General features: G+C 30.5%; 1 long non-coding RNA gene across 7 annotated transcripts in view; it reads right to left on the bottom strand.

Annotated features, from left to right (window-relative positions):
- LOC129320175 (uncharacterized) overlaps positions 1-16,152 on the bottom strand; it is a 29,686-nt gene that overhangs the window by 11,643 nt on the left and 1,891 nt on the right. The gene's annotated exons all lie outside the window — the stretch shown is intronic.

Here is a 16,152-nt window from a genome sequence, read left to right as displayed (position 1 = left end):
TGAGGGATGATCTGTGCAAGGTTCAGGACCAAATGAAGGCTTCTGCTAACAAGCATTGGCGGGAAGTCAAGTATGATATTGACGATGTTGTGTGGTTACAAGTACAGCCTTTTCGCCAACAATCACTTACCAAGCGGAAATTTAAAAAATTATCACCTCGCTTCTTTGGCCTATACAAGATTCTTCGTAGGATTGGCAAAGTGGCTTATCAATTAGAACTGCCGGCAGATGCCCATATTCACCCTACCTTCCATAAATCTCTTTTGGGCCAAGCTACAAGGATAGATCTGCCACTCACACCAGCTCCCTTACCGCTTTTTGCTAATTTTGAGTTACATGTAAGGCCTCACCAAATCTTAGATCATCAATGGACTCGTCATCATTCACTTGAATTATTGGTGGAATGGCACAACCAACTTGTGGAAGAGGCCAGTTAGGAGGACTATAATCTCTTGCATACTCAATTTCCCTCTTTTCAACTTGAGGACAAGTTGAGTTTTCAAGGGGAGGGTAATGATAAAATTCCAGATAATATTCCCGTAAAGACTTATTCATTGTTTATTTTATTCAGTATTTTATTTTTAGATATTTCTTTAGATTCAGTATTTTATTTAGTTAGATTTTATTCCTTAGATTTTATTTAGATTCAGTATTTTATCTATTCAGATTTTATTAGTATTTTAGGTTATAGGAGATATTATTTAGTGATCTAGTTATCTAGATTTTATTCATTATTTTAGATTGTATTTAGGATTATAAATATGACTAGCAACTTAGAAGCTAGGATATCATCTTATCAATAAAATAGTCTTTCAAACCCTTTGGAGATTCTCCTGAGCGTAGCTATTAAGAGAAATATAGAACGAGATTCATGTTCTATATCATCCTAATAGAGTTGTTCTTATTTTAGTTATTTTGGGCACCTATCATCATCTATCGCAAAAGTTATAGTTGAAAAATAAAACATCAATCACTCTACAATCCAAAAATTATACAGATTCATCCATAAAACATGGATATAAATTTTTTTGATTGAAAGATTGTGAGGTAATTTTTTTTTTCACAGCAACAGCCGAATTGAAGTGTGCTTTTGCAAAATCATTGAAACCATTGTTATATTTAATAAATGAAAATAAAAGGACCTAATCTGAAGCAGCAACAAGTCGAGGTAGTGATGAAGTTTCATCACTAAAATTTCTTATTTTCAAGATGGAAATAGAGGAAGAAAATATGGAAACCAAATTTAACCTTGAATGTAGTGATATGTTGAAAATAAGAAGAAAAAGGGGGCTGGGGGGAACGTATAGGATTGAAAAAAATGACAATGGAGTAAAGAATTCAAAGAAAAAAGAGGTAAAAGTAAACCATGATTTGTCACTTTCAAATTTCAATAAAAGACAATTTCAAACTCATTTTGCCACAAATTTGGTGTTGCCACAAAAAGAAACATTGGCAAGGAAAAAAACAGAACTGTTAAAAAAGGAAGTGCAGTCGAGAACACTACAACCACACCATCTTGAAAAAGTTTCATCTGAGATTTTTTTTATTGACTCTTGAATAGTACTAGCTCTTGAAAGATTATGAAACCAGTATGATGATATGAATTTTTTTTAATAACAAAAAAAAAGTTGTAGTGTGTTACAAAAACATTTAAACCATTGTTATACTTAATAAATAAAAATAAAAGGACCCTTTTCAGAAGCAGCCAGAAGACACCATAGTGACAAAGCTTCATCTCCAAAATTTCTTATTTTCAAGATGGAAATGGAGGAAGAAATATGAAAAGAAAATTTAATCATGAATGTACACACAGATGGAAAACATAAAAGCTATGCTGATAGTACTAATAAAAAAAAAGGGGAAACATACAGGATTGACAAAGATGACAATGGAGTAAAGAATTTGAAAAACAAAAAAGAGTAAAAGTTCAACATGCTTCGTCACTTTCAAATATCAATCATTTTGACATAAATTTGGTGCTACAACAAAAAAGAAGATTTGCATGCAAACAAAAAAAAATTGTAAGAAAAGGAGGTGCAATTGAGAACTCTATAGTGTAATCAAAGTACAAAGGAAAAGAGGGGAAACGTATAGGATTTAAAAAGTTGACAATGGAGTGAAGAATTCGAACAAAAAAAAGAAGTGAAAGTAAACCATTCTTTGAAGAATAAAACAAGCTATTGAAGATTACAAAATCAAAATAGTGTCATAAATTTTATAAATAGGAACAAGAGTTGATGCGTGTTCTTGTAATCATTGAAACCATTGTTATATTTAATAAATTAAAATAAAAGGATCTAATAACAAAGCTTCATCGCTAAAATTTCTGATTTTCAAGCTGGAAATGGAGGACGGAAATATGTAAAGAAAATTTAACCATGAACTTAAAGATAGAGATGGAAAGCATAAAAGATGTGGAGAGAACAAAGGATAAGAGGGGAAACGTATAGGATTTGAAAAGCTGACAAAGAAGCAAAGAATTTGGGGGGAAAAAAGTAAAAGTAAAGAAGGCTTTGTCACTATCAAATTTCAAATTCATTTAGACATAAATTTCGTGTTACCACAAAAAAAGAGTATTGGCATGCAAAAACATAGAACTGTATGAAACGGAGGTGCAAATGAAAATAATACAACCATGCCGCTTTGAAGCAGTTTCATCTGAGATTTTTTTTTTTTTTTTACTGACATTAGAATAAAACAAGCTATTTAAAGATTATGAAATAAGTATTGAGGCATGAATTTTTAAATAGGAACAAAAGAGTTGAAGTGTGTCCTTACAAAATAAATAAAACCATTGTTATATTCAACACAAAAAAAATGCCCTAATGACAAAGATTCAACACTAAATTTTCATATTTTCAAGATGGAGATGGACGAACAAAATATGAAAGAAAATTTCACCTAAACTTAAAGACAGAGATGGAAAGCATAAAAGCTGTGCTGAAAGTACAAAGAAAAAGAGCAGAAACATATAGGATTTAAAAATCCGATAAAAAAGAAAAGAATTTGGAAAAAAAAAAAGGTAAAAGTAAACAATGCTTTACCAGTTTCAACTATTAATAAAAGACAAAATTTCAAACTCATTTTGAAATAAAATGGTTGTTACAACAAAAAAGAATATTGGCATGCTAAAAAACAGAGCTGTGAAGAAGTAGGTGCAATTGAAAACACTATCCACAAACCGATTTGAAAAAATTTCATCTGAGCTTTTCTGAATGACTCTAGAATAAAACAAGGCATTGAAAGTTTATGAAACCAGCATGGTGGCATAAATTTTATGAATAGGAACAAAAGAGTTGAAGCGTGTCCTAACAAAATCATTGAAATCAGAGTTATATTTAATTAAAAAAAATAAAAGGACCCCATGACAAAACTTCACCTAAAAAATTTCTGATTTTCAAGAAGGAAAAGGATGGAGAAAATATGGAGAGAAAATTTAACAAAAAACTCATAGATAGAGATGCAAAGTGTAAAAGTTATGTTGAAAGTAGAACAGAAATTATGGGAAATGTATACGATTTAAAAAGCTGACAAGGACGTAAGGAATTTGAAAAAAGAAGAAGGAAAAAAAAAACTAGGAAAAGTAAACCATGCTTTGCCACTTTCAAATTTCAACAAAAGACTAAATTTCAAACACGTTGTGACATAAATTTGGTGTTACTACAAAGAGGAATATTGGCACGCTAAGAAACAGAGCTGTGAAGAAGTAGGTGCAATTGAAAACACTATCCACAAACCGATTTGAAAAAATTTCATCTGAGCTTTTCTGAATGACTCTAGAATAAAACAAGGCATTGAAAGTTTATGAAACCAGCATGGTGGCATAAATTTCATGAATAGGAACAAAAGAGTTGAAGCGTGTCCTAACAAAATCATTGAAATCAGAGTTATATTTAATTTAAAAAAATAAAAGGACCCCATGACAAAACTTCACCTAAAAAATTTCTGATTTTCAAGCAGGAAAAGGATGGAGAAAATATGGAGAGAAAATTTAACAAAAAACTCATAGATAGAGATGCAAAGTGTAAAAGTTATGTTGAAAGTAGAACAGAAAATATGGGAAATGTATACGATTTAAAAAGCTGACAAGGACGTAAGGAATTTGAAAAAAGAAAAAGGAAAAAAAAACTAGTAAAAGTAAACCATGCTTTGCCACTTTCAAATTTCAACAAAAGACTAAATTTCAAACACGTTGTGACATAAATTTGGTGTTACTACAAAGCGGAATATTGGCACGCTAAGAAACAGAGCTGTGAAGAAGTAGGTGCAATTGAAAACACTATCCACAAACCGATTTGAAAAAATTTCATCTGAGCTTTTCTGAATGACTCTAGAATAAAACAAGGCATTGAAAGTTTATGAAACCAGCATGGTGGCATAAATTTTATGAATAGGAACAAAAGAGTTGAAGCGTGTCCTAACAAAATCATTGAAATCAGAGTTATATTTAATTTAAAAAAATAAAAGGACCCCATGACAAAACTTCACCTAAAAAATTTCTGATTTTCAAGGAGGAAAAGGATGGAGAAAATATGGAGAGAAAATTTAACAAAAAACTCATAGATAGAGATGCAAAGTGTAAAAGTTACGTTGAAAGTAGAACAGAAAATATGGGGAATGTATACGATTTAAAAAGCTGACAAGGACGTAAGGAATTTGAAAAAGAAAAAGGAAAAAAAAAACTAGTAAAAGTAAACCATGCTTTGCCACTTTCAAATTTCAACAAAAGACTAAATTTCAAACACGTTGTGACATAAATTTGGTGTTACTACAAAGCGGAATATTGGCACGCTAAGAAACAGAGCTGTGAAGAAGTAGGTGCAATTGAAAACACTATCCACAAACCGATTTGAAAAAATTTCATCTGAGCTTTTCTGAATGACTCTAGAATAAAACAAGGCATTGAAAGTTTATGAAACCAGCATGGTGGCATAAATTTTATGAATAGCAACAAAAGAGTTGAAGCGTGTCCTAACAAAATCATTGAAATCAGAGTTATATTTAATTAAAAAAAATAAAAGGACCCCATGACAAAACTTCACCTAAAAAATTTCTGATTTTCAAGCAGGAAAAGGATGGAGAAAATATGGAGAGAAAATTTAACAAAAAACTCATAGATAGAGATGCAAAGTGTAAAAGTTACGTTGAAAGTAGAACAGAAAATATGGGAAATGTATACGATTTAAAAAGCTGACAAGGACGTAAGGAATTTGAAAAAGAAAAAAGAAAAAAAAAACTAGTAGAAGTAAACCATGCTTTGCCAGTTTCAAATTTCAACAAAAGACTAAATTTCAAACACGTTGTGACATAAATTTGGTGTTACTACAAAGAGGAATATTGGCACGCTAAGAAACAGAGCTGTGAGGAAGTAGGTGCAATTGAAAACACTATCCACAAACCGATTTGAAAAAATTTCATCTGAGCTTTTCTGAATGACTCTAGAATAAAACAAGGCATTGAAAGTTTATGAAACCAGCATGGTGGCATAAATTTTATGAATAGCAACAAAAGAGTTGAAGCGTGTCCTAACAAAATCATTGAAATCAGAGTTATATTTAATTTAAAAAAATAAAAGGACCCCATGACAAAACTTCACCTAAAAAATTTCTGATTTTCAAGGAGGAAAAGGATGGAGAAAATATGGAGAGAAAATTTAACAAAAAACTCATAGATAGAGATGCAAAGTGTAAAAGTTACGTTGAAAGTAGAACAGAAAATATGGGGAATGTATACGATTTAAAAAGCTGACAAGGACGTAAGGAATTTGAAAAAGAAAAAGGAAAAAAAAAAAACTAGTAAAAGTAAACCATGCTTTGCCACTTTCAAATTTCAACAAAAGACTAAATTTCAAACACGTTGTGACGTAAATTTGGTGTTACTACAAAGCGGAATATTGGCACGCTAAGAAACAGAGCTGTGACGAAGTAGGTGCAATTGAAAACACTATCCACAAACCGATTTGAAAAAATTTCATCTGAGCTTTTCTGAATGACTCTAGAATAAAACAAGGCATTGAAAGTTTATGAAACCAGCATGGTGGCATAAATTTTATGAATAGCAACAAAAGAGTTGAAGCGTGTCCTAACAAAATCATTGAAATCAGAGTTATATTTAATTAAAAAAAATAAAAGGACCCCATGACAAAACTTCACCTAAAAAATTTCTGATTTTCAAGGAGGAAAAGGATGGAGAAAATATGGAGAGAAAATTTAACAAAAAACTCATAGATAGAGATGCAAAGTGTAAAAGTTACGTTGAAAGTAGAACAGAAAATATGGGAATGTATACGATTTAAAAAGCTGACAAGGACGTAAGGAATTTGAAAAAGAAAAAGGAAAAAAAAACTAGTAAAAGTAAACCATGCTTTGCCACTTTCAAATTTCAGCAAAAGACTAAATTTCAAACACGTTGTGACATAAATTTGGTGTTACTACAAAGAGGAATATTGGCACGCTAAGAAACAGAGCTGTGAAGAAGTAGGTGCAATTGAAAACACTATCCACAAACCGATTTGAAAAAATTTCATCTGAGCTTTTCTGAATGACTCTAGAATAAAACAAGGCATTGAAAGTTTATGAAACCAGCATGGTGGCATAAATTTTATGAATAGCAACAAAAGAGTTGAAGCGTGTCCTAACAAAATCATTGAAATCAGAGTTATATTTAATTAAAAAAATTAAAAGGACCCCATGACAAAACTTCACCTAAAAAATTTCTGATTTTCAAGGAGGAAAAGGATGGAGAAAATATGGAGAGAAAATTTAACAAAAAACTCATAGATAGAGATGCAAAGTGTAAAAGTTATGTTGAAAGTAGAACAGAAAATATGGGAAATGTATACGATTTAAAAAGCTGACAAGGACGTAAGGAATTTGAAAAAGAAAAAGGAAAAAAAAAAACTAGTAAAAGTAAACCATGCTTTGCCACTTTCAAATTTCAACAAAAGACTAAATTTCAAACACGTTGTGACATAAATTTGGTGTTACTACAAAGCGGAATATTGGCACGCTAAGAAACAGAGCTGTGAAGAAGTAGGTGCAATTGAAAACACTATCCACAAACCGATTTGAAAAAATTTCATCTGAGCTTTTCTGAATGACTCTAGAATAAAACAAGGCATTGAAAGTTTATGAAACCAGCATGGTGGCATAAATTTTATGAATAGCAACAAAAGAGTTGAAGCGTGTCCTAACAAAATCATTGAAATCAGAGTTATATTTAATTAAAAAAAATAAAAGGACCCCATGACAAAACTTCACCTAAAAAATTTCTGATTTTCAAGCAGGAAAAGGATGGAGAAAATATGGAGAGAAAATTTAACAAAAAACTCATAGATAGAGATGCAAAGTGTAAAAGTTACGTTGAAAGTAGAACAGAAAATATGGGAAATGTATACGATTTAAAAAGCTGACAAGGACGTAAGGAATTTGAAAAAAGAAAAAAGAAAAAAAAAAACTAGTAGAAGTAAACCATGCTTTGCCACTTTCAAATTTCAACAAAAGACTAAATTTCAAACACGTTGTGACATAAATTTGGTGTTACTACAAAGAGGAATATTGGCACGCTAAGAAACAGAGCTGTGAGGAAGTAGGTGCAATTGAAAACACTATCCACAAACCGATTTGAAAAAATTTCATCTGAGCTTTTCTGAATGACTCTAGAATAAAACAAGGCATTGAAAGTTTATGAAACCAGCATGGTGGCATAAATTTTATGAATAGCAACAAAAGAGTTGAAGCGTGTCCTAACAAAATCATTGAAATCAGAGTTATATTTAATTTAAAAAAATAAAAGGACCCCATGACAAAACTTCACCTAAAAAATTTCTGATTTTCAAGGAGGAAAAGGATGGAGAAAATATGGAGAGAAAATTTAACAAAAAACTCATAGATAGAGATGCAAAGTGTAAAAGTTACGTTGAAAGTAGAACAGAAAATATGGGAAATGTATACGATTTAAAAAGCTGACAAGGACGTAAGGAATTTGAAAAAAGAAAAAAGAAAAAAAAAACTAGTAGAAGTAAACCATGCTTTGCCACTTTCAAATTTCAACAAAAGACTAAATTTCAAACACGTTGTGACGTAAATTTGGTGTTACTACAAAGAGGAATATTGGCACGCTAAGAAACAGAGCTGTGAAGAAGTAGGTGCAATTGAAAACACTATCCACAAACCGATTTGAAAAAATTTCATCTGAGCTTTTCTGAATGACTCTAGAATAAAACAAGGCATTGAAAGTTTATGAAACCAGCATGGTGGCATAAATTTTATGAATAGCAACAAAAGAGTTGAAGCGTGTCCTAACAAAATCATTGAAATCAGAGTTATATTTAATTTAAAAAAATAAAAGGACCCCATGACAAAACTTCACCTAAAAAATTTCTGATTTTCAAGCAGGAAAAGGATGGAGAAAATATGGAGAGAAAATTTAACAAAAAACTCATAGATAGAGATGCAAAGTGTAAAAGTTACGTTGAAAGTAGAACAGAAAATATGGGAAATGTATACGATTTAAAAAGCTGACAAGGACGTAAGGAATTTGAAAAAGAAAAAAGAAAAAAAAAACTAGTAGAAGTAAACCATGCTTTGCCACTTTCAAATTTCAACAAAAGACTAAATTTCAAACACGTTGTGACGTAAATTTGGTGTTACTACAAAGCGGAATATTGGCACGCTAAGAAACAGAGCTGTGACGAAGTAGGTGCAATTGAAAACACTATCCACAAACCGATTTGAAAAAATTTCATCTGAGCTTTTCTGAATGACTCTAGAATAAAACAAGGCATTGAAAGTTTATGAAACCAGCATGGTGGCATAAATTTTATGAATAGCAACAAAAGAGTTGAAGCGTGTCCTAACAAAATCATTGAAATCAGAGTTATATTTAATTAAAAAAAATAAAAGGACCCCATGACAAAACTTCACCTAAAAAATTTCTGATTTTCAAGGAGGAAAAGGATGGAGAAAATATGGAGAGAAAATTTAACAAAAAACTCATAGATAGAGATGCAAAGTGTAAAAGTTACGTTGAAAGTAGAACAGAAAATATGGGGAATGTATACGATTTAAAAAGCTGACAAGGACGTAAGGAATTTGAAAAAGAAAAAGGAAAAAAAAAACTAGTAAAAGTAAACCATGCTTTGCCACTTTCAAATTTCAGCAAAAGACTAAATTTCAAACACGTTGTGACATAAATTTGGTGTTACTACAAAGAGGAATATTGGCACGCTAAGAAACAGAGCTGTGAAGAAGTAGGTGCAATTGAAAACACTATCCACAAACCGATTTGAAAAAATTTCATCTGAGCTTTTCTGAATGACTCTAGAATAAAACAAGGCATTGAAAGTTTATGAAACCAGCATGGTGGCATAAATTTCATGAATAGGAACAAAAGAGTTGAAGCGTGTCCTAACAAAATCATTGAAATCAGAGTTATATTTAATTAAAAAAATTAAAAGGACCCCATGACAAAACTTCGCCTAAAAAATTTCTGATTTTCAAGGAGGAAAAGGATGGAGAAAATATGGAGAGAAAATTTAACAAAAAACTCATAGATAGAGATGCAAAGTGTAAAAGTTATGTTGAAAGTAGAACAGAAAATATGGGAAATGTATACGATTTAAAAAGCTGACAAGGACGTAAGGAATTTGAAAAAGAAAAAGGAAAAAAAAAACTAGTAAAAGTAAACCATGCTTTGCCACTTTCAAATTTCAACAAAAGACTAAATTTCAAACACGTTGTGACATAAATTTGGTGTTACTACAAAGCGGAATATTGGCACGCTAAGAAACAGAGCTGTGAAGAAGTAGGTGCAATTGAAAACACTATCCACAAACCGATTTGAAAAAATTTCATCTGAGCTTTTCTGAATGACTCTAGAATAAAACAAGGCATTGAAAGTTTATGAAACCAGCATGGTGGCATAAATTTTATGAATAGCAACAAAAGAGTTGAAGCGTGTCCTAACAAAATCATTGAAATCAGAGTTATATTTAATTAAAAAAAATAAAAGGACCCCATGACAAAACTTCACCTAAAAAATTTCTGATTTTCAAGCAGGAAAAGGATGGAGAAAATATGGAGAGAAAATTTAACAAAAAACTCATAGATAGAGATGCAAAGTGTAAAAGTTACGTTGAAAGTAGAACAGAAAATATGGGAAATGTATACGATTTAAAAAGCTGACAAGGACGTAAGGAATTTGAAAAAAGAAAAACGAAAAAAAAAACTAGTAGAAGTAAACCATGCTTTGCCACTTTCAAATTTCAACAAAAGACTAAATTTCAAACACGTTGTGACATAAATTTGGTGTTACTACAAAGAGGAATATTGGCACGCTAAGAAACAGAGCTGTGAGGAAGTAGGTGCAATTGAAAACACTATCCACAAACCGATTTGAAAAAATTTCATCTGAGCTTTTCTGAATGACTCTAGAATAAAACAAGGCATTGAAAGTTTATGAAACCAGCATGGTGGCATAAATTTTATGAATAGCAACAAAAGAGTTGAAGCGTGTCCTAACAAAATCATTGAAATCAGAGTTATATTTAATTTAAAAAAATAAAAGGACCCCATGACAAAACTTCACCTAAAAAATTTCTGATTTTCAAGCAGGAAAAGGATGGAGAAAATATGGAGAGAAAATTTAACAAAAAACTCATAGATAGAGATGCAAAGTGTAAAAGTTACGTTGAAAGTAGAACAGAAAATATGGGAAATGTATACGATTTAAAAAGCTGACAAGGACGTAAGGAATTTGAAAAAAGAAAAAAGAAAAAAAAAACTAGTAGAAGTAAACCATGCTTTGCCACTTTCAAATTTCAACAAAAGACTAAATTTCAAACACGTTGTGACATAAATTTGGTGTTACTACAAAGAGGAATATTGGCACGCTAAGAAACAGAGCTGTGAAGAAGTAGGTGCAATTGAAAACACTATCCACAAACCGATTTGAAAAAATTTCATCTGAGCTTTTCTGAATGACTCTAGAATAAAACAAGGCATTGAAAGTTTATGAAACCAGCATGGTGGCATAAATTTTATGAATAGCAACAAAAGAGTTGAAGCGTGTCCTAACAAAATCATTGAAATCAGAGTTATATTTAATTTAAAAAAAATAAAAGGACCCCATGACAAAACTTCACCTAAAAAATTTCTGATTTTCAAGCAGGAAAAGGATGGAGAAAATATGGAGAGAAAATTTAACAAAAAACTCATAGATAGAGATGCAAAGTGTAAAAGTTACGTTGAAAGTAGAACAGAAAATATGGGAAATGTATACGATTTAAAAAGCTGACAAGGACGTAAGGAATTTGAAAAAAGAAAAAAGAAAAAAAAAAACTAGTAGAAGTAAACCATGCTTTGCCACTTTCAAATTTCAACAAAAGACTAAATTTCAAACACGTTGTGACATAAATTTGGTGTTACTACAAAGAGGAATATTGGCACGCTAAGAAACAGAGCTGTGAGGAAGTAGGTGCAATTGAAAACACTATCCACAAACCGATTTGAAAAAATTTCATCTGAGCTTTTCTGAATGACTCTAGAATAAAACAAGGCATTGAAAGTTTATGAAACCAGCATGGTGGCATAAATTTTATGAATAGCAACAAAAGAGTTGAAGCGTGTCCTAACAAAATCATTGAAATCAGAGTTATATTTAATTTAAAAAAAATAAAAGGACCCCATGACAAAACTTCACCTAAAAAATTTCTGATTTTCAAGAAGGAAAAGGATGGAGAAAATATGGAGAGAAAATTTAACAAAAAACTCATAGATAGAGATGCAAAGTGTAAAAGTTATGTTGAAAGTAGAACAGAAAATATGGGGAATGTATACGATTTAAAAAGCTGACAAGGACGTAAGGAATTTGAAAAAGAAAAAGGAAAAAAAAACTAGTAAAAGTAAACCATGCTTTGCCACTTTCAAATTTCAACAAAAGACTAAATTTCAAACACGTTGTGACATAAATTTGGTGTTACTACAAAGCGGAATATTGGCACGCTAAGAAACAGAGCTGTGAAGAAGTAGGTGCAATTGAAAACACTATCCACAAACCGATTTGAAAAAATTTCATCTGAGCTTTTCTGAATGACTCTAGAATAAAACAAGGCATTGAAAGTTTATGAAACCAGCATGGTGGCATAAATTTTATGAATAGCAACAAAAGAGTTGAAGCGTGTCCTAACAAAATCATTGAAATCAGAGTTATATTTAATTAAAAAAAATAAAAGGACCCCATGACAAAACTTCACCTAAAAAATTTCTGATTTTCAAGGAGGAAAAGGATGGAGAAAATATGGAGAGAAAATTTAACAAAAAACTCATAGATAGAGATGCAAAGTGTAAAAGTTATGTTGAAAGTAGAACAGAAAATATGGGAAATGTATACGATTTAAAAAGCTGACAAGGACGTAAGGAATTTGAAAAAGAAAAAGGAAAAAAAAAAACTAGTAAAAGTAAACCATGCTTTGCCACTTTCAAATTTCAACAAAAGACTAAATTTCAAACACGTTGTGACATAAATTTGGTGTTACTACAAAGAGGAATATTGGCACGCTAAGAAACAGAGCTGTGAAGAAGTAGGTGCAATTGAAAACACTATCCACAAACCGATTTGAAAAAATTTCATCTCAGCTTTTCTGAATGACTCTAGAATAAAACAAGGCATTGAAAGTTTATGAAACCAGCATGGTGGCATAAATTTTATGAATAGCAACAAAAGAGTTGAAGCGTGTCCTAACAAAATCATTGAAATCAGAGTTATATTTATTTAAAAAAAAATAAAAGGACCCCATGACAAAACTTCACCTAAAAAAATTCTTATTTTCAAGAAGGAAAAGGATGATGAAAATATGGAAAGAAAATTTAACCATGAACTCATAGATAGAGATGGAAAGCTTAAAAGCTGTGTTGAAACCACAAAGGAAAAGAGAGGAACGTGTAGGATTGAAAAAGCTGACAATGAAGTAAAGAATTTTTTTTTGGGGGTGGGGGACTGCAAAAGTACACCATGCTTTTTCACTTTCAACTTTCAATAAAGGACCAAAATTTCAAACTCATTTTGAAATAAATTGGTTGTTACCACAAAAAAAGAATATTGGCATGCACAAAAACTGAACTGTAAGAAAAGGAGTGCCAATTGAAAATACTACAGAAATAACGTTTTGGAACAGTTTCATCTGAGTTTTTTTTGAATGACTCTAGAATAAAACAAGGTATTGGATTGAAAGTTTATGAAATCAGAATATTGGCATAAATTTTATAGATAGGATCAGATAAGTTGAAGTGTGTTCTTATAAAATCATTGAAACCAATATTATATTTAAAAAATAAAAATAAAAGGACCTAACGACAAAGCTTCATTTCTAAAAATTTTTATTTTTAAGATGGAAATGGAGGAAGAAAATATGGAAAGCAAATTTAACCATGAACTGATAGATAGAAATGGAAGGTTTAAAAGCTGTGTTGAAAGTACAAAGAAAAAGAGGCGAATCGTAGAGGATTTAAAAAACTGAGAATGAAGTAAAGAATTTGAAAAAATATAATGTAAAAGTAAACCATGCTTTGTCACTTTTCAAATTTCAATAAAAAAAAATTTCAAAATCATTGTGACATAAATTTGGTGTTACCACAAAAATGAATATTCACATGCAAAAAAACTGAACAATAAGAAAAGGAGGTGCAACCGAAAACACTACAGACATACTGTTTTAAAACAGTTTCATCTGAGTTTATTTGATTAACTCTAGAATAAAACAAGCTATTAAAAGTATATGAAATCAGTAATGTGGCATAAATTTAAAAATACGAACAATAGAGTTGAAGTGTGTTCTTACAAAATCTTTGAAGCCATTAGTATATCAAAAATAAAAATAAAATGACCTAGTGACAAAGCTTCATATCTAAAATTTCTCAATTTCATGATGGAAATGGGGGAAGAAAACATGGAAAGAAAATTTAACCATGAACTTATAGATAGAGATCGAAAGCTTAAAAGATGTGTTCAAAATACAAAGGAAAAGCGGAGAATGTGTAGCATTTAGAAAGCTAACAACAAAGTAAAGAATTTTGAAAAAAAGGTAAAAGCAAACAATGCTTTGTCACTTTCACATTTAAATTATGGACTAAATTTTAAACTCATTGTGACATAAATTTGGTGTTAGAACAAAAAGGAATATTGGCTAGCTAAAAAATAAATTGTAAGAAAAAGAGGTACAATTGAGTTTGAAACAGTTTCATCTAAGATTTTTTTGATTGACTCTGGAATAAAAAAGGCCATTGAAAGATTATTAAATCAGTATCGTGGCATAAATTTTAATAATAGGAACAAAAGAGTTGAACAGTGTTCTTACAAAATCATTGAAATCATTGTGATATTTAATAAATCAAAATCAAAAGACCTGATAACAAAGCTTTATCTCTAAACTTTCTCCTTTTCAAGATGGAAATGGAGTAAGAAAATAAAAAGCATATTTAACCATGAACTTATAGATAGAAATGGAAAGGATAAAAGTTGTGTTGAAAGTACTTGGAAAAGAGGGGACATATATATGATTTAAAAAGTTGACAATGAAGTAGAGAATTTGGAATAAAAAAAAATGGAAGAAGTAAAAGTAAACCATGCTTTTTCACTTTCAAATTCCGATAAAAGACTAAATTTCAAACTCATTGTGACATAAAATTTGGTGTTATCACAACAAGAATATTGGCATGCAAAAAAACTGAATTGTAATAAAGGAGGTGCAATTGAAAAGACTCCAGACAAACCGATTTGAAACAGTTTCATCTTGATTTTTTTTTATTGATTCTAGAATAAAACAAGATATTGAAAGTTTATGAAATCAGTATCGTGGCATAAATTTTATAAATAGGAACAGAAGAGTTGAAGTGTGTCCTTACAAAATCCTTAAAATCATTAATATATTTAAAAAAAAAAGGACCTAAGGACAAAGCTTAATGATTTCTTATTTGAAAATGGAAATGGAGGAAGAAAATATGGAATGCAAATTTAACCATGAACTTATAAGTTATATATGGAGATAGAAAGCCTAAAAGCTGTGTTGAAAAGACAAAGGAAAAGAGGGGAAACATATAGGATTTAAAAGCTCACAATGAAGTAAAGAATTTAAAAAAAAAAACAAAATAAAAGTAAACCATGCTTTGTCACTTTCAAATTTCAATAAAGGATTAAATTTCAAACTCATTGTGACATAAATTTGGTGTTACCAAAAACAGGAATATTGGCAAGCGAAAAAACATAGGACTGTAAGAAAAGGAGTGCAATTGAGAACACTATAGACATACCATTTTGAAACAATTTCATCTAAGATTTTTTTTTTATTGACTCTGGAATAAGAAAAGCTATTGGAAGATTATTAAATCAGTATTGAGGCATAAATTTTATAAATAGGAACAAAAGAGTTGAAGAGTGTTCTTACAATATCATTGAAACCATTGTTATATTTAATAAATAAATAAAAAGGACCTAATGACAAAGCTGCACCTCTAAAAGTTGTTATTTTCAAGATGGAAATGGAGGAAGAAAATATAAAAAGCAAATTTAACGATGAACTTATAGGTAGAGATGGAAAGCATAAAAGTTATATTGAAAGTACAAAGGAAAATATGGGAAACGTATAGGATTTAAAAAGCTAACAATGAAGTAAAGAATTTGCCCAAAAAAAAAAAGTAAAAGTAAACTGCTTTGTCACTTTCAAAATTCAACAAAGGACTAAATTTTAAACACATTGTGACATAAATTTGGCGTTACCAGTTACTAAAAAGAGGAATATTGGCAAGCAAAAAAACAGAGATGTAAGAAAAGGAGGTGCAATTGAAAACACTACAGACAAACCATTTTGAAACAGTTTCATCTGAGTTTATTTGATTGACTCCAGAATAAAACAAGCTATTGAAAAATTATGAAATCACCATCATGGCATAAATTTTATAAATAGGAACAAAAGAGTTGAAATGTGTTGTTACAAAATCATTGAAATCATTGTTATATTTAACAAATAAAAATGAAAGATCCCAATCAAAAGCAACCAAAGTCACGGTCGTGACAAAGCTTCATCTCTAGAATTTCTCATTTACAAGATAGCGATGGAGAGAGAAAATATGGAAAACAAATTTAACAACGAATGTAAAG

Source organism: Prosopis cineraria, unplaced genomic scaffold (genome assembly GCF_029017545.1).
Source record: "Prosopis cineraria cultivar Desert tree isolate PC_DT_omini unplaced genomic scaffold, ASM2901754v1 PC9, whole genome shotgun sequence".
Taxonomy (NCBI): Eukaryota; Viridiplantae; Streptophyta; class Magnoliopsida; order Fabales; family Fabaceae; genus Prosopis; species Prosopis cineraria.
This window is presented reverse-complemented; position numbering and strand designations above follow the sequence as displayed.